The sequence below is a fragment of the Microcaecilia unicolor genome, chromosome 2, assembly GCF_901765095.1.
Source record: "Microcaecilia unicolor chromosome 2, aMicUni1.1, whole genome shotgun sequence".
NCBI lineage: Eukaryota > Metazoa > Chordata > Amphibia > Gymnophiona > Siphonopidae > Microcaecilia > Microcaecilia unicolor.
The window spans coordinates 343,188,214-343,211,317 of NC_044032.1; the positions used below are offsets into that span (position 1 = coordinate 343,188,214).

General features: G+C 46.8%; 1 protein-coding gene across 1 annotated transcript in view; it reads right to left on the reverse strand.

Moving 5' to 3' along the window:
• ZBTB5 (zinc finger and BTB domain containing 5) overlaps positions 1 to 22,222 on the reverse strand; it is a 36,558-nt gene extending 14,336 nt beyond the window's left edge. The window contains exon 1 of the mRNA XM_030194413.1: positions 22,129 to 22,222. The gene's annotated coding sequence lies outside the window, so the exon portion shown is untranslated. The remainder of the gene's footprint in view (positions 1 to 22,128) is intronic.
• Between the last annotated feature and the right edge of the window lie 882 nt (positions 22,223 to 23,104).

Below are 23,104 nucleotides of genomic sequence, written 5' to 3' on the forward strand. Positions count from 1 at the left end.
CGCCCGGCGACAGAGAGACCGGTGGTCGCCGTTGCCGACCGCCGGTCCCGGCCTGATCCGCCATTCCCGCGGCAGCGCCCGCTCCCACGCTGGAGCCTCCGGGCCGCCACCTCGCGCTGCGGAGGACGCTGGCTCCCGCCCCCCACGGCGGGAGAGCAGGTAGGAGCGCGGGACGCGACACCAAGATTACAATGCTCCTACAGGCATGGAAGCGCTCCACTTTGTACGTTTATGCTCGAGTATGGAAACTCTTTTCTTCGTGGTGTGAGCGAAAGACCAGTTCTCCTTTTCTGGCATCGATTGCAGTAACCTTAGATTTCCTGCAGGACGGTCTTTCTAAGGGTCTCGCGTATAACTCTCTGTGGGTGCAAATTGCAGCGTTAGCTTGCTTTTGGGGTCGAGTAGCCAGATTTTCCTTGGCAGCTCACCTGGATGTGGCTCGTTTTTTACGAGAGGTTCTTCATCTTCGCCCGCCTCTTTGGCGGCCTTGTCCTTGGTGGCGGCTAAACCTGGTGCTCAAGGCATTGCAGGCGTCTCCTTTTGAGCCTTTGCGGAAAGCAATGGATAAAGATCTTACACGTAAGGCTGTCTCTTTGGTGGCGATTTCCTCAGCTCGGCGCATTTCTGAACTGCAGGCCTTGTCTTGCACAGATCCTTTTTTGTGGTTTTCCGATTCGGGAGTCTCGATTTGGATAGTTCCTTCCTTTCTTCTAAAGGTAGTTTCAGAGTTTCATCTTAATCAGACTCTGTTTCTTCCTTCGTTTAGGAAGGAGGATTTCCCGGCGGAGTTTGCATCCCTTCGACTGCTGGATGTCCGAAGGGTGCTGTTGCATTACCTTCAGGTCACCAATGAGTTTCGGAAATTGGATCACCTCTTTGTTCTTCTTTCGTGGCCGTGGAAAGGTGAGGCGGCCTCCAAAGCCTCAATAGCAAGTTGGATTAAGGAGGCCATTGTGTCAGCATATCTGTCACAAGGTCGAGAGCCACCTTTGGCTCTATGAGCTCATTCTGCTAGAGCGCAGGCGGCGTCCTGGGCGGAGACCGCTTCATGGGGATGGCATTTGTCGAGCAGCTACTTGGGCGTCTCAACATACTTTTGTTAAACACTATCGGTTGGATGTCGCTTCCTCGGAAGATGACCGGTTTGGGGCTCAGGTCTTGGCGCGGGGGATGTCGGCTTCCCGCCCTTCTTAGGGTTGGCTTTGGTACATCCCACCAGTTCCTGCATTCATCTGCTGTTTGTGACAAAGAAGGTAAAATTAGGTCTTACCTGATCATTTTCTTTCCTTTAGCAACAGCAGATGAATTCAGGATCCCGCCCGTTCGCCGACTATTTCAGTTTGACAACGCGCGATTCTGTTTTTTCTTATGCAGTTTCAATCAGATATGAAAACTACAGATATATAAAAGAAAAAACTCTGCTTCGGCAGGCAATGTTACCATGTTGTTTATGGTTCCAGTTTGTTTTACTGTTGGTTCTCTGATTGTAGTGAGGAGGGGAGTTCTGTTTCAGTGATGGAGCTGTTTTTTTTTTTTAATTACATTTGTACCCCGCGCTTTCCCACTCATGGCAGGCTCAATGCGGCTTACATATTATATGCAGGTACTTATTTGTACCTGGGGCAATGGAGGGTTAAGTGACTTGCCCAGAGTCACAAGGAGCTGCCTGTGCCTGCAGTGGGAATCGAACCCAGTTCCCCAGGACCAAAGTCCACTCCTCCACTTTGGCCTAATTGTTCTGCTTTCGAAAGATATATAGTAATTGATGGGCTGGCCGTCCGCTTTACTCCCAAGAGTTCTGTTACCTCTATCTCCACCTGCTGGTAGATGGATACAACCCACCAGTTCCTGGATTCATCTGCTGTTGCTAAAGAAAAGAAAATTATCAGGTAAGACCTAATTTCACCATCTGCAGTTGAATAATACAACATCTGAACCATCCACAACTTAGGTTCACATTAATAAGCATAAAGAATACCAACAGTTAACTGAATTTTTCTTTTGTCTTGACCCACCCATCCACCCCCTCCCCCACCCCTTCCCCCATTTACATCTAAGATTGTTGCGGAGCAGGATCGGGGTGAGATGACCATAAAACATATGGGTCTCAAATGCGATAAGCTAGTATACTACCCGTACGTAACGCTGTGAGTTTAGACATCAAATGAATATAATCCAGCTTACGTAATATCACACATATGACAGGTAGAGACTGTTGTTTCCAAGCCGCCGCCAGTGCTAATTTGCTGGCCACGAACACCTGCGTGACCAGTCGATGAGTGTTCATGTTCACTCCCTGCAGTTTAACATGCAAAAGACAGTGCTCCATTTTCTTGGGATAGCTGACCTCAGTTAGGCTAGACACAAATAGCAAAACTTTGGTCCAGAACTCTTGTGCCGAGGGGCAAGACCACCAAATGTGATACATATCTCCCTCCCCCCCCCCCACATTGGCGCCAGCATAAGGCTGATCCCACCTTGAACATTCTAACCAATCTTTTGGGGGTATAGTACCAGCAACAGTGTATCTTGTATCCATTCTCTACCAAAGAACTGGACACCAACACCTTAAGCAAGGATTTGAATACCTTTTCCCACTCTGTATATTCATAAGATACCCCCAATGCCTTTTCCCACTTCTGTAAGTAATAATTAACAGGTTTGGTCTGCTGGAGCAATGCCTTATAGATTCACGATATCCCCCCTCTCTCTCCCCCCCCCCCCCCAACCATCACCTGCTCCAATTGCGTTTCCGCTAGACTTAACTCCCCCTTTGCTCGCCTAAGGATGAAGTCTCGTAGTTGGTGATATTGAAATGCATTAGATGAGGGTATCCCATATCCTTCTTGTACTACCCCCAAACGCTATAAGTCTCCCATCTTCCCACACTTGCCCAAGCTTGCATAGACCTGATTGTTCCCAATTGCCATAACAAGGGTCAGATACCCCAGGGAAAAAACCCAGTGCGAATCGTATAGACATATGCAATAAGTGTGTGCGCGCCCTGGTCTTAAGAGGCCACCAAAGAAGGGGCGGAGCTATTTTGACCCCCCCCCCCCCCCCTTAATAGTCTCTCGAGTAACCAGGGGATAGCCCTCAGTGGGTATACTTCAAACCAAGTTTGCTCCAGTACTGTCCAAGTCTTTCTCTCCCCCTGAAGCCAATCAGCCAAGATTCTAAGGTGAGCTGCCTGATAATAAAGAAAGGAGGGGATTCCCATTCCCCCATGAGCTCATGGCTGATGCATTACCACTCGACGTACCCATGGGGGTCTCTTCTTCCAAATGAAAGAGAACACTCTCCTATGCAAGCCTTGAAAGAATTTATCGGATAGAGAAATTGGCAGTGCCATGAACAGATATAGCAATTTGGGGAGCAAAATCATTTTAACCGCATTTATGCACCCTAGCCAAGAGATCGTCAATCCCTTCCATCTCTCCAACTCTAAAAATAGCTCTTGCACTTTAGCAGGGAAGTTTGCCTCGTAAAGATCCTCTAGGCGCTTAGTCAAGTTGACCCCCAAGTACCTGATAAATCGAGGTGCCCAGCGAAAAGGAAAGCTAGATTTCAGCCTCGTAACCTGATCGTCTGGGACTGTGATATTCAGGGCTTCATATTTATCTTAAAGCCTGACACCCTACCATAATCATGCAGAATTGAGGACAGGACTGGGAAAGAGGTACCTGGCTCAGTTAAGGTAAGTAATATGTCGTCTGCACACAAAAGAATTCTTGATTCAATCATCCCCCACCGCAGCCCTTTGATAACTGCATGTGTGTGAATTTAGACAGCTAGAGGCTCGATCATCATTGCAAAGAGGAGAGGAAACAAAGCACAGCCCTGTCTTGTTCCCCGGAACAAGGGAAACTGAGAGGTATGGTTACCATTTACTCGCACAACAGCAGTGGGCCACTTATATAAAAGATGTAGCCAATGAAGCAAACAGCCCAATATTCCCATTCTCTCCGCAACTGCAAACAAGAAGGGCCAATGCACCCTATCGAATGCCTTCTCGGCATCTAGTGAAAGTAAATACATGGGAACTTTCAAAGAGTGAGCATAGTGGATAAGGTGAAGCACCCGACAAATGTTATCAAAGGTTTGACGCCCATGAACAAACCCTGCCTGATCCTCCTGCAGCAGAAGAGGAAGGTAATGTTGTAGATGAGAGGCCAGTATCTTAGTAAAGATTTTATAGCCCACCCCTAGTAAAGAAATCGGCCTGTAGGAGCTGCAGAGTTGCGGGTCTTTACCCGGTTTAGGTAAAACCGTAATGAGAGCCAAATTCCAAGTTTCCGGAAGTGTCTGTGCCTCCCGTAATGAATTAAACACCCTCAAGAGGAGAGGGCCAAAAGCCTACCAAAGATCTTGTAAAATTTATTCGTGAAGCCATCCGGCCCCGGAGACTTGGTGGGGCCAAGGCCTTGATTGCTTCTAGAATCTCATCTAGTTCAATAGGTCTAGATATCCTATGTTGGGCCCCTTCCAGTAACCTCAGTAGACGGACCTGGTCTAGAAAAGCAAATATGTCATCTTCCGAGGGATTAATATCGGAAGTGTAAAGTTTCACATTGAACTGTTGAAACATTAGCTGTAACTCCACTGAGTCTGAAGTTACCACTCCATTGCCATCCCTCATTTGTGAAATATGGGCTCGACTCACCTGCTTTTTTAACTTATGGGCCAAAAGTCTACTTGCCTTGTTCCCAAATTCAAAATGCGTCTGTCGGACCCTCTGCAGCTGCTCCGAGATGTCAGCCAGTTGCAGTTCATGCAGCTCCTGACAAAGTTTATGTGCTTGATCTACTAGAGGTTGAGGGGGAGAGCGAAAGTGTTACGCTATTATGAGTTTTTCCACCTCAGCCAAACGTTTCCGCAAAGAATTCTCCGCCTGCTGGTGCTCTTTTCGCACGTGAGCCTTTAAGGCAATGAGGTGCCCTCGCATGACCACTTTGAACCACTCCCATAACCCAACTGGTGAAACCTCCCCGTTATTGTTTAGTTGGATGTATTCTTTGACCAGACGCTCAACTTGTTGAACATTAGTCTCGTCAGAGAGCAAAGCATCGTCTAAGCGCCAGTGCGGGGTAACTTTCGACTGAGTCCAAGACTGAAGACATAGAACGACCGGACTATGATCTGATCATGTACGGGGCACTATCCGCTGGTCCTGAATACATGGGAGAATTGAGGCATCGCCTTGCCAGAAATCAATACAAGAGTAAGATCGATGGACTGAGGAGAAATACGTGTATTCTTTCTGTGCAGGGTTAGTATGCCGCCAGAGATCTATCAATTGACACCTAGCTAAAAATGCATGAAGCAATGAACGGCTCTGTTGGGCGTATTGTATTGTTACAATCGAGTTATCTAGCCGGGGGTTGAAGGTGAGGTTAAAGTCCCCCCCCCCCCCAACTAACACTGACCCCTCCCCATGCATCAGTAGTAACTGATCCAACTGGTGGAAAAATTCTCTGTGATCTGCATTAGGCACAATAATAATAGAAAACGACTCCCTTTACCTCAAATGTTTTTTTCAATACACCAGAGATGGGAATCATTAAACGCTATCAGAATCCCCTTTGTGTTGCCCCCCCCCGCACGATTAGATGCAAAATACATAAGTGGATAATTACGATGTCTACACACGTTCGTGTTGGGGCTTTAGGTGGGTCTCCTGAATCAGGGCAATGTCCACTTTCATACAGACCAGCTCCCGAAACATTTCATATGCACATTCAGACACCTGACATTCAGGAGCATTAGGTTTATATCTGACATCCTAACAGTGTCATAACCCCACTCTGGCCATCTACAACCCCTCCATTCCCAACCACCATTCAGCCACCCACCCAGTCCCACCCACTCCCAATCAGGTCCCCTCCCTCCTATGCCAAATTGAGATCCTCCCTCACACTCGGCGATGTATCTCCCCTCCATCCCACCTTCCCCATCCAGCCCCCACTTAACCATGACACCCCATCCATATCAGAAAAGGTGCCCAAGGGAAGGAACGTGACCCTCACACCCACAACTGATTATACATCCCGCTAAATCAAACCCCCACACAGCAACAAATGGCAAAATTATGGATCATCAATATATCCCCCAGCACCATAAAATAACAATCCCAAATATCAAACAGGTCCCAACATCGGCCCCAATAGCCAAAACAACACCATTCATACGCAAGCAATGACCCCATGAGGGGCCCAGCAATGTCCGCATAGAAATGACCTTAATATGTAGTCCGGATCAACCCTCATGTGAGGCAGCCAGCCGATTGCTTGTGCCCCACTCGTTGCCACTTAGGATGGGACCTCAAGGCGGAATCAGGCCAAGGTACACGAGGTTTTGAGGGTGTCACCGTCAGGTCACCCCCAGGGAGGACCTCACGCACTTCTGAAACAGTTTTAACTTGGTGCATACGTCCATCTTTATAGAAAACCAGCGCAAAGGGGTGTCTCCACCTGTACCGGACACCCATTTCACGAAGTCTGCCAGTGACAGGCTTCAGGTCAGCCCAGCGCTTCAAAGTGGCTGATGCCAGATCTTGATAAATCTCCACGGAGTAGGAGTCCCATTTGAAATCATTAGCTTGTCGTGCTGCCTTTAGAACCCGTTCTTTCAGCTTGAAATCACGCAATAATATCTTTAGGAAGTTTATTCCTTGTCGGCCCCAAGGCTCGATGGGATCTCTCCAATATTACACTGTCTGGAGCAATAGGTGACTCAATTGCAGAAAGCAGTGAGCTTACCACTCGCTGGACCACCGACTCACTGTCTTGGTATGTTGGGGTTTCCGGAAGACCACGGAACCGCAGATTGTTGCATCGGCTCCGGTTCTCTAGGTCTTCTAGTTTGTCGACCATTTGTTGCTGACCAATACGGATGTCCGCGATCTGCCTGTCCATAGACCCCATTGTCTCTGCCTGCTCATCAATCTGGCCCTTGTTCTCCTCCACCTGATGCCCCAGCTCCTTGATCTCACCTCGGTCAGCCCCTAGAGCTGCCAGGTCAGATCGTACTGCCTTCAGGTCTGACCGGATCTCCTGTAGCCAGAAGCGTAGCTCTGGGAAAACTCCTTCTTCGGGACCTGCCTGGTCTGGCGTTGGGGGCATATCTCCAGAAGACAGGTCTCCGATTATCTCCCGCTCACCCAAGGCCTCCTCCACCTGGGCCGCCATGTGCTTCTTGCTCGTGCCACCTGTGAATGTGAATTGGGATAAATTGACTGCCTCTGCACGAGCCTGCATCACCTCCCCAGAACGCCCGTGCGAGGAATGTCTCTATCGTGCAGGGCAAGTAGAAGTAGATCGCCGTGAGCCGGGGGAATGCAGAAAAACGCTGTGAGTGATCGAGAGCTCGGCGTTTAGGCAGCCATGCTCGCCGGTGACGTCACTTCCTCCAAAGTATATGTACATAGTTCTGATTGTGTAGAGTCAAAGTTCTTTACAGCTTCACACAACCAAGCAGAAATGATCCAGTAGACCATCTTCATTGGCATATGCCATTTCACTAGTTGTTTTCATCAAATACTGTATAGAGTAGAAAGTATAGTCAATTTTACAGTCCAAATACAGTAATTAATTTATAGTTTATAATCAAACTAAGGACATTGCATTTATACTGTATTATTGTATTAAACTTAATCTGTAAATAGTAGCATTGTAAATGATGGAAGATAAATACCTGCATGGTCCATCCAGTCTGTCCAACAACAGATCCTAATCTGTCTTTGCCCTATTTTGAAGCACAAACTATAGACGTCTACCTGGCACCGAACTTACTTCCCAATGCTGGAGCCTCTTCTGATCTGTCTTTATGACTATATTTTGAACCTTATCATAACAGTGAAGTAGCCACCACAATGTTTGTGCCATAGTGTTCTTGTAGAATCAAAGAAAATTGCAGAAGAGATGAGAAAAAAAGTTGTTGAAATAAATCAGTCTAGAAAGGGTTACAAAGCCAAAGCTCTGGGATTCCACCAAACTACAGTGGAAGCCATTATCTCCAAACAGAGAAGACCTGGTACAGTGGTGAACATTCCCAGGAGGGTTTGGCCTGCCCAAATAACTTCAAGGGTGCAGCAACAGCTCATCCAAAAGTCACAAAACATCTAAGACCATCCAAAGAACACACACACACATATATACACATACATACACACCACCTATCCCTAAGCGGCTTACATAATAAAAACAAATAAAAATTCAAAACCAAAAATTGACAAGACACTTTACAACAATAGATCAAGAAAGCCTAAGCTAATGAGATGCCATATTAAATGTCAGGAATTGGAAAAAGCCTGCACATACAAATGTATTTAAAGAACCTTTCTAAATTGCTGTACTGGTGAACAAAATCAGTTGACCTAGTAATGAATTCCATAATCTGGGGCCAGCTACAGGAAATGCACAAGCCAATGTTTCAGTCCTGTGAAAAGTGGTCAATGCTAGTACAGAAAGCTTCATCTCAGTAGCTGAATGCAAAAATGCTAAAAGGGATGGGACAACTTCCCTACAAGGAAAGGCAAAAGGCTAGGGCTTTCAGCTTAGAGAAGTGATGGCAAAGGGGAGATATGATAGAGGTCTATAAAATACTGAGTGGAGTAGAACAGGTAGATGTGAAGGGTAAATTAGACCTTACCTGCTAATTTGATTTCCTTTAGTCCCTCCGGACCGGCCCAGAATGTGACTGATGGGTTGTGTACACCTTCCAGCAGGTGGAGACTGAGAAAAAAACTGTGACTCTAGCCAGCCAATAAGAGCCCTTGCCAGCTAGAGAAAGATCCAGTAATAAAGTACCAAAGCAACAGTAAAACTATAGAAGACATACATAACCTGTGCATCCAAAAACCTGAGCAGCCACCTGCACTTTGCCAACAAAGGGTGAGTGCCTAATAATATATCACAGTCCTTCAAGAGGACCTTTTAGTAAACCAGAAACACTTCTGTTACTTATAAATTTGTTTTTTGTTTTTTATTTCTTAAATATAGAATTAAACTAGCAACACAGCTCCAAAAAAAAAAAAAAAAAACAACTTCCAAAAACACAGATATCTGAAGGGAGGGATCTGGGCCGGCCCGGAGGGACTAAAGGAAAGCAAATTAGCAGGTAAGGTCTAATTTACCTTTCCTTAGCGTCCTTCCAGACCGGCCCAGAATGTGACTGATGGGAAGTATCAAAGCAGTGAAATTATGGGAGGGACCCTAGCAGCCCCACCGACAAAACGTGCGCTCCGAAAGCAACCTGACGACGACTGAGGGCGTCCAAATAGTAGTGCTTAGAAAAAGAATGCAAAGATGACCAGGTCGCCGCCCTACAAATGTCTTCTGGAGGCACCAGACAATGCTCTGCCCAAGAAGCTGCCTGACCTCTAGTAGAGTGCGCCTTAACATGCTCTGGAACAGATTTCCCAGATGATAAGCTGAAGCTATCATTTCTTTAAGCGCACCTCCAATCAGAAGAAACGATAAGACCGCAGAATGTCATCAGTAGACCTAACATACAGCCTTATTTTCGAAAGTGATGGGCGCCCAGATTTCAACTCAAATCAGGAGATAGGCGCCCATCTCGCAAAGGCGCCCAAATCGGTATAATCGAAAGCCGATTTTGGGCGTCTTCAACTGCACTCCATCGCGGGAACGAACAAAGTTGATGGGGGCATGTCGGAGGAGTGGTGAAGGCGGGACTAGGGTGTGTTTTTCGGCCGAGGAGAGATGGGCGCCTTCAGTCGATAATGGAAAAAACGAAAGGCGTTTTTAGCGCAAATTTAGGTCACTTTTTGGACCCTTTTTTTTCATGAACAAGTCCCAAAAAAGTGCCCTAAATGACCAGATGACCACCCGTGACTCCCCCAGTGGTCACTAACCCCCTCCCACCAAAAAAACTCCAACTTTAACAACTTTGTTTTCCAGCCTGTATACCAGCCTCAAATGCCATACCCAGCTCCATCACAGCAGTATGCAGGTCCCTGGAGCAGTTGTTAGTGGGTGCAGTGGACTTCAGGCAGGTGAACCCAGGCCCATCCCCCCTACCTACTGCACTTGTGGTGGTAAATGAGAGCCCTCCAAACCGCCCCCAAAACCCACTGTACCCACATGTAGGTGCCCCCCTTCAGCCATAAGGGCTATGGTAATGGTGTAGAGTTGTGGGCAGTGGTTTTTGGGGGGGGGGGGGATTTGAGGGGCTCAGCACCCAAAGGAACAGAGCTATGGACTTGGGAGGTATTTTACTTTTTTTTTTTTTAATTGTTACAAGTGCCCCCTAGGGTGCCCGGTTGGTGTCCTGGCATGTGAGGGGGACCAGTGCACTACGAATCCTGGCCCCTCCCACGACCAAATGCCTTGAATTTGTTCGTTTTTGAGCTGGGCGCCTTCGGTTTCCAATATCGCTGAAAAACGAAACCGCCCAGCTCAAATCCGCACAACTCCAATGCATTTGCCGGGCACAAACCGTATTATCGAAAAAAAGATGGGTGGCCATTTTTTTTTTTTTTAATACAGTCTGTCCCGCCCCTTCATGTACCCGTTCTCGGACATAGACGCCCATGGAGATGGGCGTTCGATTATGCCCCTCATAGTGTCTCAACACCCGTATAACATCCAAACACTTCAAAAGTCTCTGCTCCTGTGAGCCGGAGAAAGAACCTAATACAGGCAATACCACCAGCTGAGAAACATGAAACCTAGTTACCACCTTGGGAAGAAAGGAAGGAACTGGCCGCAACACTACTCGATCAGAACCAAAATCAGACATCCCCTGTGCGTTTCGACCTCCTGAAGAAGACGCCCTATCAGAGGCCATGGAGGAAAAGCATACACTAGACCGGCTGGCCAAGATTGAAGAAGAGTGCCCATACCCTGCACTTTGGGATCCTTGCAACGACTAAAGAACAGAGGACATTTTGCATTGCGTGCGGAGGCAAACAGATCCATCTTGGGTAACCCCCAACGATCGACCAGCAGCTGAAACGCCACTTCGCTTAGCGAACACTTGCCAACTTACAAAATCTGTTTGAACATTTAGGACACCCCTGCTACGTAAGCCACTGACAAAGCCACCAGATGGACTTCTGTCCATTGAAACAGCAGCGACGCCTCACTCTCCAATGGTAGACTCCTCGTCCCTCCTTGCCGATTGATATATGCTACTGCTGTGGCATTGTCTGACATTACTCGCACTGCTCGGCCTCTCAGGAGATGAAGGAACTACTGGAGCACCAGACAAATCGCTCTGGCCTTAAACAGGTTGATGGAAACAATGTCTCCTGATGAGACCAGAGACCCTGAACAAACTGCCCCTGACAATGAGCTCCCCAGCCACTGCAACTGACATCTGCTGTCACCATCGTCCAGCTGGGATGATCTAGCGGCAGACCTTTGGTCAAATTGGCCTCCCGAAACCACCAACATAGACTGGTTTTCATTTGGAGCAAAAGTGGCAACCTTTGATGAAGGGAATCCTTCTGGGACGACCATCTGGACACAAGTAACCTCTGAAGAGGGCGCATGTGTGCTCTGAACCAGGGCACCATTTCGATCGCCGCCGTCATGGAGCCTAAGATCTGTAGGTAGTCTCTTGCCAACGGACTCAAATTCTGCAAGAAGAGACGAGTCTGAGCCTGCAACCTGAGGACCATAGTCTGCGTCAGAAACACACTGCCCTGGTGCGTGTCGAACCAGACCCCCAGATACTCTATCGACCGAGAATGCTGAAGACGGCCCTTCTGGACACTGACTACCCAACCTAGGGTCTACAAGAATTCTACTACCTGAGCAGCAACCTGAACACTCTCGTGATAAGACTTTACCCGGATCAACCAATTGTCTAAGGATGCACCAAAATGCCTGCCATTCTTAGAGCCGCCTCTACAACAACCATGACCTTGGTAAACGTAGGAGGAGCAGACGCAAGACCGAAAGGAAGGGCCCGAAACTGGAAGTGCCGACCTGGCCCAGCAAAACGCAGGAGAACGTTGATGAGCAGGACCAATAGGAATGTGGAAATAGGTTTCTGAAAGATCGAGAGAAGTCAGGAACTCTCTGGGCAACCATGATGGCCCACAAAGTATGCATTTGGAAAGAGGGCACCTAGAGGGCTAGATTGACCGCCTTGAGATGTAAAAAAACGGATAGAGTAACGACCTTGACACTGGTCCGCTCGAGGGACAGGAGCCAAATGCTCGAAGGGCCAGAAACCTGCCGAGATAATGTGTGATGGCTCCGGCTAGGATGCGAGAACGGCAAAGAGATTCTAGGAAAACATCGGATAAAGGGCGAGCGAACTCTAATGCGCACCCTTCTCGAAAAAGCTGCACTACCCACTGATCCTAAGTAATCTGGACCCACCTCTCCTGAAATGGCGTCAATCGAGCGCCTACCGGAAATAGAGGCTGGGCCCGCACCCCTACATTGCTGAGAACGGGAGTACGAAATGATATGTGCCTGACAGCATAAGATACATGATTACAGACCTATGTTAGTATGCTATAAGAAGACATGTAATTACAACATTCCGCCACCTAAGGTTTAGTAGACCTGTTGAGAATAACTCACATAGGATCAGTATACAAAGAATTAGTGGGCAGTCTGGGAACAGCTGTGGCTACTGACGGAAGCGAAACGAACTCGCTGGATCCTCGCACTGTCCCAGCATGGCAACGCCTATGCACTTATGTTATCATTCAACCTTGATCAGATAAGTCTGTCCAGCCAAATAAGACGACAAGCTGTTGCTTTGGCTGGTTTGAAGAAGCTAGTTAGGGCTGAGTGTTGTTACTACCCCAGGTAGGTGACAGCTGTCCACAGATCTGAAAATATTCAAAACTGCTGTTTGAAGGTAAGCCAGCATCGGGCTAAAGATATAAGAAAAAATATACACCGAAGCTTGAAAAGTGCAATAAAAAAACTTTTTATTCCAGACATCTGCACCCCACTGAAGGGTGGAGAAAAACGGTGGAGAGAGGGGAGGAGGGATAGGAAATATGAGGTTAGAGCAGCCTGATTCTATCCTGCTTTCCAAAGGAATCCTTTCCAGCCTGAAACCAAACTGGCCATCTGCAAAGCTGCAAAAACCCTACAGACCTCAGCAAAATAAAAACAACATAGCCACAGCCTTAATGACAATATGAAAGCATGGCTGTTAAGGAGAGAACCCCCCCCCCCCCCCGCCCCACACACACACACTTTTTTTTTTAACTGAGGCTGACATACTGAGCAGGCTACAGAGGAACCCCTGTTTAATATAACATAAATCAAACGGGTATCTGAATCTTTTTTTTTTTTTTTTTTTGGCCAGGAAGCTAAATATAATAGCTTTGCCTTCTGAGCTGATCCATTCCACTTGCTCTGAATCACAAAGTGTTGCACAGAGTGCTATGCAAAGAGCTGAAAGACACTGTAGATCCTGACAAATTTTACTCAACTGATCATATACCTCAGAGACGCCCAATCTAAGAGGGTGAAGAAGGCTAAAGCCACCCCCCCCCCCCCCCCCAAGCTCGCGGCTCATATACAAAGCACCAGGTTCCCTGCATCAGGATTGTAAAATATCTCTGTCGGTGGACTCTACACTGCTACTTCCCTACTACATTATTAAAATCAAAATGGCAGAGTTTCCCGCCGAAAACGGGGAAGAAGCGACTGGCACCACAACATCAGACTCGAGCCATCCCTCCCGACGGCACCATTGATTTATCGATCGCTGCACCGTGGAACTCAACCGAGGTACAGACCCGCCAAAAACGGGAGCGAAGGAGACGCGATCGCCGGCCCAATGGAAGGAACCCCCAACTGACGGTACTGATGACTGCCCAACCTCAGTACCCTAGTTCTCAGAAGCTACTCCACTCGCTCCTAAAGCCCGCCGCTGACAGGCGGCACAGCGGTGGAGTTTCCCCGACATCGCTAAGGGCAAAATAAACACAAAACAGCTGATCAATTAAAGCTTACTCTACAGAGAGAAAAGAATAGAAAAAGTTTCAGACTGAAGGGTTCACCAACTTCCACCTGCTGGAGACTGAGATTACTGGATCTTTCTCTAGCTGGCAAGGGCTCTTATTGGCTCACTAGAGTCACAGTTTTTTTTCTCTGTCTCCACCTGCTGGAAGGCGTACACAACCCATCAGTCACAGTCTGGGCCAGTCCGGAGGGACGCTAAGGAATCACTTGTTTACTCTTTCCAAAAATACAAGGACTGGGGGCAATAATGCTGCTAACTAGTAAATTTAAAACAAATTGGAGAAAATATTTCTTCACTCTGCATGTAATTGAACTCTGGAATCTGGTACCTGAAAATGTGGCGAGGGCAGTTAGCTTGGCAAGGTTTAAAAATAGTTTGGACAAGTTCCTAAAAAAAAAGTCTATATGCCATTCTTTAATGGATTTGAGAAAATTCACTGTTTATTTCTAAGATAAGCAGCATAAAATGTTTTGTACTTTTTTTGGGAGCTTGCCAGGTACTTGGACCTGGATTGGCCATTGTTGGAAACAGGATACTAGGCTTGATGGACCTTCGGTTTGTCCCAGTATTTATTTGTTACATTTGTACCCAAACAACAAAACAAAAAGTACCAGGAGCCTTCAAAAAAGGGGATAAGAATTTTAATCAAATGTGTAGATGAAACAATCCTAGAATGGACCCGACACGGTCCGTGTTTTGGCGCACAGCGCCTGCGTCAGGGGTCTACATTAAACATAAAAATAATCTATATAAATAATTCTCACCTCCAACGTTCAGTGAAGCACTGAATCTACTTTTCTTAGGGTAGGCTGTCAGGACCACTCACCCTCACTCAGTAGACATGCCCTCAGCCACGCCCCTTCCAGACATAATTCACAACCCCAACGTTCTAATGAAGCAACATTTTCCAACTCCAACTTCCGTCATGGTGTAGATCGCAGTGGAACCATGACTTTCTGCCCCGCCCTCGCGTACGTCATGACGTTGAGGGCGGAGCCACGGAGGACCAATCAAACAGCACCCACAATGCTACGCTACCGAACGACACACACCAATACCTTACACACGCACGAAGCACCGATCCAGGAGCTGCAATAATGCAAGGATACGGGACCACACGGTGTCGGTATGTCACTCACCCCTTCCCCCCAAACATCGCTAAAACAACAAAACCTTGCTAGCGCCCGTTTCATTGCTCTCCGAAACGGGCCACTTTTACTAGTAGTTTAATAATAAAATACATATATGCATGTTAAAACATGTTGTATGTAAACACATCTAATATAATAATTTGCTCTTGCAACATTCCAGTGAGGCTACCTGCGTTCGTAACCATCTCTTGACGTCACTCTCCCGCAGTAGAAGCCTGCTTGCCTGACGTCAGGAGATGGTTTCCGCAATGAGAGACATTGGAACGTTGCAGGAGCAGCTTCAGCCCTTCCTCCACACGCATCAACATTTCCACCCAGGGCCGCCGACAGACTGAGCCGGGGCCACCCCCGGGACCCCGCCCCTGCCGCCCTCGTCGCCACTGCTGCTCCCCCCTCCACCCCCCCCCCCCCCTGAGGTCGCCGCCCAGGCCCAGCCACTTTCCCTCCAGGCCTGCCCACCCAACACAGACCTGTCAAGACTCCCGTGAAACATGCAGCGCCAGCTCCCATTTTCGGCCACTGCTGCTTCTCCTGTTGAGCAGCAGCAGCAGCCGCTACAAAAACAAAGAGAGCTATTTAAAGCACCAAAAATGTTTTTAAAAAGCAAGCACGGCACCGCAGGCAGCCATCAGGCATTGGCTGTCGGCTCTGCAGCCGCTCCTCACGTCACTGCCCCTGGAGCAGACCCCGGAGGAGCGCAGCGACATGAGAGGCGAGAGGAGCGGATGCAGAGCCGACAGCCAATGCCTGATGGCTGCCTGCGGTGCCGTGCTTGCTTTTTAAAAACATTTTTGGTGCTTTAAATAGCTCTTTTTGTTTTTGTAGCAGCCACTGCAGCTCAACAGGAGAAGCAACAGTGGCCGAAAATGGGAGCTGGCACCGCGTGTTTCATGGGAGACTTGGCAGGTCTGTGTTGGGTGGGCAGGCCTGGATGGAAAGAAGGGGATAGAGAGAGAGACACGGGATGGAAGGATGGGGAGAGAAATGGGGAGATGGATGAATGGATGCAGAGAGAAAGGGGAGAGACTGGAAGGATGTGGAGAGAGAAGGGACACTGAACAGAAAAGGGTTGAGATAGAGAGACACTGGATAGAAGGAGGGGGAGAGAGACATTAGATGGAAGGATCAGGAGAGAGGGTAGATGGGTGGAAGGATGGGGAGAGAAAGAGGTAAGATGCTGGATGGAAGGGTACAGAAAAAAAAAGGAGACACTGGATGGAAGGATGCAGAAAGAAAGAGGGGAGACGTTGGGAGGGGGTCCTGAGACCAGAGGCGGGGGTGGAGGGGGTCCAGAGACCTGAGGGGGGGAGAGGGGAGGGAGGGGGATAGGGGAGGGGGTCCTCAGACCAGGAGGGAGGGGATCCCTCTGTCATACACACACTCTCTTTCTCTCTCTCTCACAGTCTGTGTCTTTCTCTCTCTCTCACACACTATGTCTCACACTACATCACATTCACTCTCTATGAGTCACACAGTCACTGTCAAACACTCTCGATCTCATACACTCTCTCGGTCTCACAGAGAGTCTGTGTATCGCACACCTACTCTCACACTCTGTCTCTCACACACACTCTCTCTCTCTCTCACAGACACACTCGCACCCACACTCACTCTCTCTCTGTTACACACACACACACTCGCACATTCACTCTCTCTCACACAGTCACTCTCACACACACTCTCTCAAACATACACACTCCGAGGAAAACCTTGCTAGCGCCCATTTCATGTGTGTCAGAAACGGGCCTTTTTTTCTAGTATGTATATAAAACAATAGGAACCATGAGTATTGAAGCATAAAATGTAACATACAGTGGGGGAAATAAGTATTTGATCCCTTGCTGATTTTGTAAGTTTGCCCACTGACAAAGACATGAGCAGCCCATAATTGAAGGGTAGGTTATTGGTAACAGTGAGAGATAGCACATCACAAATTAAATCCGGAAAATCACATTGTGGAAAGTATATGAATTTATTTGCATTCTGCAGAGGGAAATAAGTATTTGATCCCCCACCAACCAGTAAGAGATCTGGCCCCTACAGACCAGGTAGATGCTCCAAATCAACTCGTTACCTGCATGACAGACAGCTGTCGGCAATGGTCACCTGTATGAAAGACACCTGTCCACAGACTCAGTGAATCAGTCAGACTCTAACCTCTACAAAATGGCCAAGAGCAAGGAGCTGTCTAAGGATGTCAGGGACAAGATCATACACCTGCACAAGGCTGGAATGGGCTACAAAACCATCAGTAAGACGCTGGGCGAGAAGGAGACAACTGTTGGTGCCATAGTAAGAAAATGGAAGAAGTACAAAATGACTGTCAATCGACAAAGATCTGGGGCTCCACGCAAAATCTCACCTCGTGGGGTATCCTTGATCATGAGGAAGGTTAGAAATCAGCCTACAACTACAAGGGGGGAACTTGTCAATGATCTCAAGGCAGCTGGGACCACTGTCACCACGAAAACCATTGGTAACACATTACGACATAACGGATTGCAATCCTGCAGTGCCCGTAAGGTCCCCCTGCTCCGGAAGGCACATGTGACGGCCCGTCTGAAGTTTGCCAGTGAACACCTGGATGATGCCGAGAGTGATTGGGAGAAGGTGCTGTGGTCAGATGAGACAAAAATTGAGCTCTTTGGCATGAACTCAACTCGCCGTGTTTGGAGGAAGAGAAATGCTGCCTATGACCCAAAGAACACCGTCCCCACTGTCAAGCATGGAGGTGGAAATGTTATGTTTTGGGGGTGTTTCTCTGCTAAGGGCACAGGACTACTTCACCGCATCAATGGGAGAATGGATGGGGCCATGTACCGTACAATTCTGAGTGACAACCTCCTTCCCTCCGCCAGGGCCTTAAAAATGGGTCGTGGCTGGGTCTTCCAGCACGACAATGACCCAAAACATACAGCCAAGGCAACAAAGGAGTGGCTCAGGAAGAAGCACATTAGGGTCATGGAGTGGCCTAGCCAGTCACCAGACCTTAATCCCATTGAAAACTTATGGAGGGAGCTGAAGCTGCGAGTTGCCAAGCGACAGCCCAGAACTCTTAATGATTTAGAGATGATCTGCAAAGAGGAGTGGACCAAAATTCCTCCTGACATGTGTGCAAACCTCATCATCAACTACAGAAGACGTCTGACCGCTGTGCTTGCCAACAAGGGTTTTGCCACCAAGTATTAGGTCTTGTTTGCCAGAGGGATTAAATACTTATTTCCCTCTGCAGAATGCAAATAAATTCATATACTTTCCACAATGTGATTTTCCGGATTTAATTTGTGATGTGCTATCTCTCACTGTTACCAATAACCTACCCTTCAATTATGGGCTGCTCATGTCTTTGTCAGTGGGCAAACTTACAAAATCAGCAAGGGATCAAATACTTATTTCCCCCACTGTATACACGACATATATATACAAATAAGAGTATTTTTTTAAAAATGTGTATAAACACACACACACACATATATATATATATATATATATATATATATATGTGTGTGTGTGTGTGTGTGTTTACATACAACATGTTTTAACATGCATATATATATTTTATTATTAAACTATTATTTTTATGTTTAATGTAGACCCCTGATGCAGGCGCTGTGCGCCGAAACACGAACCGTGTCGGGTCCATTCTAGGATTGTTTCATCTATACATTTGATTAAAAATCTATCATCATGGGAAAACTTTGTCATGTACTTTTGGGAAGGAGGCTGGGACCATATCCCCAGGTTTTCCATAGCAGATAATAAATCAGAGGGTCGTGAGAACTAGTGCATAGGAATGCTTAAGATTCTATCCTGAAATATGTATGGGGGGGGGGGGTCCTCCCCTATTAAACATAGCAAAATCCTTCTGTCTCTAAACTGCCACAGGGCTTTTGTAGTATTTCTTCAAGAAGCACACCTAAATTCCTTTGAACACAGTAAACTACGCCAAATAAGAAAGCAAGAACAATTATTTTGTTTCATAGGGGTTTGACAATGATCCAACACACAGTGATAGCAGATGTTGGGGGCCAATATATTGTAGCTCGTCTCACAGGGGATAACCATTATTGCTTTGTAATGTCTATGCCATGAACACTTATGACCCACATTTTTATAAAAGGTCGATAGTGCATATTCAACAATTTGAACACGTTCTTCTAGTCCTTGGAGATTTTAACTGTGTTCATGACCCACTGTTGGGCAAAGCCCACCACCATCAGCACCACCACCATTATGACCCTAGTAGAAGTCTTTCTTTAGTATACATTCTTTTAGGTATTTTAGATGTCTCAAAGGTTCTGCACCCACAGGGCCATGATTATATCCATTTATCATTCAACACAATCACATATTGTTGGTAGCCAGGAATTTATTCACAAAGGTTCGATATGCAAGAATAGGCCCCTTTGCTATCTCTGATCACACCATGATCTGGATCAAGCTCCAACTTTGGCCCTCCATCTCAAAATCTTCTCTCTGGAAGTTTCTTCAGGACCTCTATACTTATGAGAAGTTTCATGAATTTATACTCCCTAAATGAAGGATGTATGCCTTGAATGGGGCTCATAGGCAGCAGCCTACCCTGTTTTGGGATGCTGCAAGGGCAGTACAGCAGGGGAAATATTAGCCTATTCTAGTCATTAACAAAATGCTGGAACTCCAAGTCAGGAAGAATACACAGGCTTATGGCACACACCCTTCATCCCACACTAAAGTCCAACTCCTGAAGACACAGCAAGCTCTGAATAAGACGATTCACTGACGTCGTAAAATCCCATTTGTTTTACAAATATACCCCTGTTTACTAAGTCATACTAGCGGCGGCCTTGTAACAATACAGACACAGCCCATTCAAAGTGAATGGGCTGTGCTGGCATTAGAGCACGGCAAATATAATCTATACACATTTGGAAATGGGGAGAAGGGAGGGAAAGCTGCTACCTAGACTTGCCAAAACATGGGATGGTCCTCATAGAGTAACACAACTACAGGATGAAGACAGATGGATGGAGCATTCTGATCAGGGCTGTGGAGTCGGTACATCAAACCTTCGACTCCGACCTTATTAGGATTTAAATTTTTTCTTCTGTATCCAAAGTACTAGTAAATATAACTTTAGATCCAGAATGAATATATGTACATATAACAATAACATTATTTTTTTTAAGCTACAGTCGGGTTTCTGTTTATTACTTTATATACAAAATGGTGATTTACAACTTCTTATGACTGCTGTATCGAGACCCTGTACGTTCCTTGAGGAATCTGAAATCCGTTCTATTGTTGTTTTTCATCAATAAAAATTTGTTTTTGAGTAAACAAACCAAAAAACAGTGAATAAACAAAACAAAAGGTTTGGCATGAGTTCCTGGAGGCAGTGCTGGATTACTCAATAGGCACATGCCTATATACCCCCTTCTGGTGCTTGACAAGTTTTCTTTGAATTTAGGAGCCAGCCATTGAGACTTCTCCTGCTGCTCCCTCCTCCTTGCCACCACCGACTCCAAAATTTAGGGGTATTCCCTCTGAGGTCTGCTGCAGCTCATTAGGGCCTGATCTACCAGGACTGTTTTCCCTTGCTGTCTCTATGCAAGCAGTTAGTAAATTTGACTTCTGGGAGACTTACAGCTGGACAAGCATTGCAATTAATAGAAGGACAGAGTCCACCAGTATACAAAGGGAAGGAAGCAAAAGAATTAAAAAAAAAAACTTCACAGAATTAGACCAGCAAATAGGGAAAAATAAGTGGCAAATGCATAAATATAATGGAAATACAAAGTGTTACTCCAAATCAGACACATGAATGGTTGAGGAGAGGTGAATTGAAACCTATCAGCAAATGATAGTTGCAGCCCAGGACACTGGATTACAGTTGAGATGATACATAGCAAACACAGAACAAAAGGCATCTATAGATTTTCTACGCAACAGCTAGAAAGTTACTCATCTCATAACTGGCTGTGAAGTCCTGTTGGCAAAAATAAAATAAAATTTCTATACAGAAAGGCACAATAAAGTGGCACATCTCATCCATCAAAGAATGACACGGTTATAAACACTTGGGACATTCCCATCACAATCAATACAAATCTGGATGTAGGGGTAAAAGGTAAACACCAGAACAACACTGAGTATTGAGGTGTCAGTTTGAAGTGATTATTCTATGGATCATAAAAGAGACAGAAGATCCTCAATTACCCAGAAATGCAGAGAGAGAGAGAGAGACCATAAAAATGTCACAGAAAGATATTGTATTTCTCCATCAGTTTGGGTACCACCAGCTCTATTGAAAAGAATTTTTAATAACATCTTTCTAAGCACCAGAAGAAAGCGATTTGCTTTGAAGTATTGTGAAAAGCATTACAGTAAATTTGAGAGATACCCTAGCTTAGGAGCGAAGTTCATTAGCATGGTATGCACGAAACTAACCCATTTAGAGACATCTTCCCAAAAAGGCCCACATTTTTACTATGAAAAAAATAAACACTTGTCCCAGATCTTCTAACTTTCAATTACTTCCACTACTGAATCCCCAAATGCATAGCGAAGAATTCTGTTTGGGGCCTCGAAGAGAACCAGAGTAAATGGATTTCAGAATTCTCTTTCTAATTTGTTCCCAGGATAAAGACATTTTTTCCCCTCTTTGCAATTTTTTCCCATGAAAAAGGGGGGGGGGGGGGGTGTCAGATGGCTCTCCACGTACATTTTCACTCGCAGCATTTGTTCTACCTGTGGTTTATAAACATCAAAGCACTAAGGTCTATATAGCAACATATTTTATACATCCCCAAAAACAAGCTAGAAAGGAATGAGGGAACAACTGTGGCTAACACCACAGTTACATTACAAAGCGACAGAGCCACAAAGACAACCCCGAAAAGGGGGAACAACTATCAGAACGCCTGCGCGTGCGCACGTATATCTAGCTCCACATCCCCGCCGACATCAACCAAACCCAGACCTCCCAAAACATCAAGCGTTGCACCCTCCCTATAGACGCCGAGCTCCTCACCGGTACAGCTCAAACACTCCGGCTTTCTTTTCTTTCCCACCTCCACTCCCTCTCGGCGGCGGAGCTTGTAGGAGCCTCTATGTCAAACGGAACTGACGACACTACCACGGTGCGGGCACAGAAAAGCCACAGCCAATGAGCAACCAGATTCCTCCCCCAGTCCCCACGCCTTGGTTGCTGACGCGACCGACGTCACGTGCCGTGCACTACTGAAGTGCGTGCGTGTGTATATGTCACTAAGAGCGCCCGATAGAAGAGCGAGTGTTTGAAAGGTCTCATTAAATGCATTTTTTAAACCCAACAGCTAATTGTTTCAAATGCAGCAGCAGCAGCAGCAGCAGCAGCAGCATATCTACGATCTCTTTCAAATGCAAAAGTATTAATAGAACCCAGATAATCATAAAACAATAAGGAAAGCAGTAGAAAATACAACAAAGTAACATGTCGCTCTGTATCGCTTCACTAATCTAATGATTAGTTCAGACCAGTAGGAGAACCCGGGGGAACTGGATTCAGTTCCCATTGCAGTTCCTTGGGACGCTGTGCAAGTCAATCCTCCCTCCAATGCCTCGGTACAAAATAAGTACATGTATTTGTAGACCGCTTTGATTGTAACGACAGAAAGGTGGTAGGTATATCCAGGGGTGTGCTGGTACATTTTTAACAACAGGCTTTTTCTCCGGACCCACGTAGCCAGCTCTGCAGTTGGAAGGGCTAGGGATGGCCGGGGTGGGGGAGTAACACTTGCCTCTCTCATCTTCCTCCCTCCCTTCAGGGTTGCCAGGTGGAAAATTTTTTTCCAGCCTAAAGGAGCCCAAAATCCAGCCCAAAACCCGCCCAAACTCAAACCCCGCCCCTGACACCCCCGCCCCCGCCGTCATCAACCCCGCCCCCGCCGTCATCGGCCCCGCCTCCCCCGTCATCGGCCCCGCCTCCCCCGTCACTAACCCCGCCTCCCACGTCACTAACCCCGCCT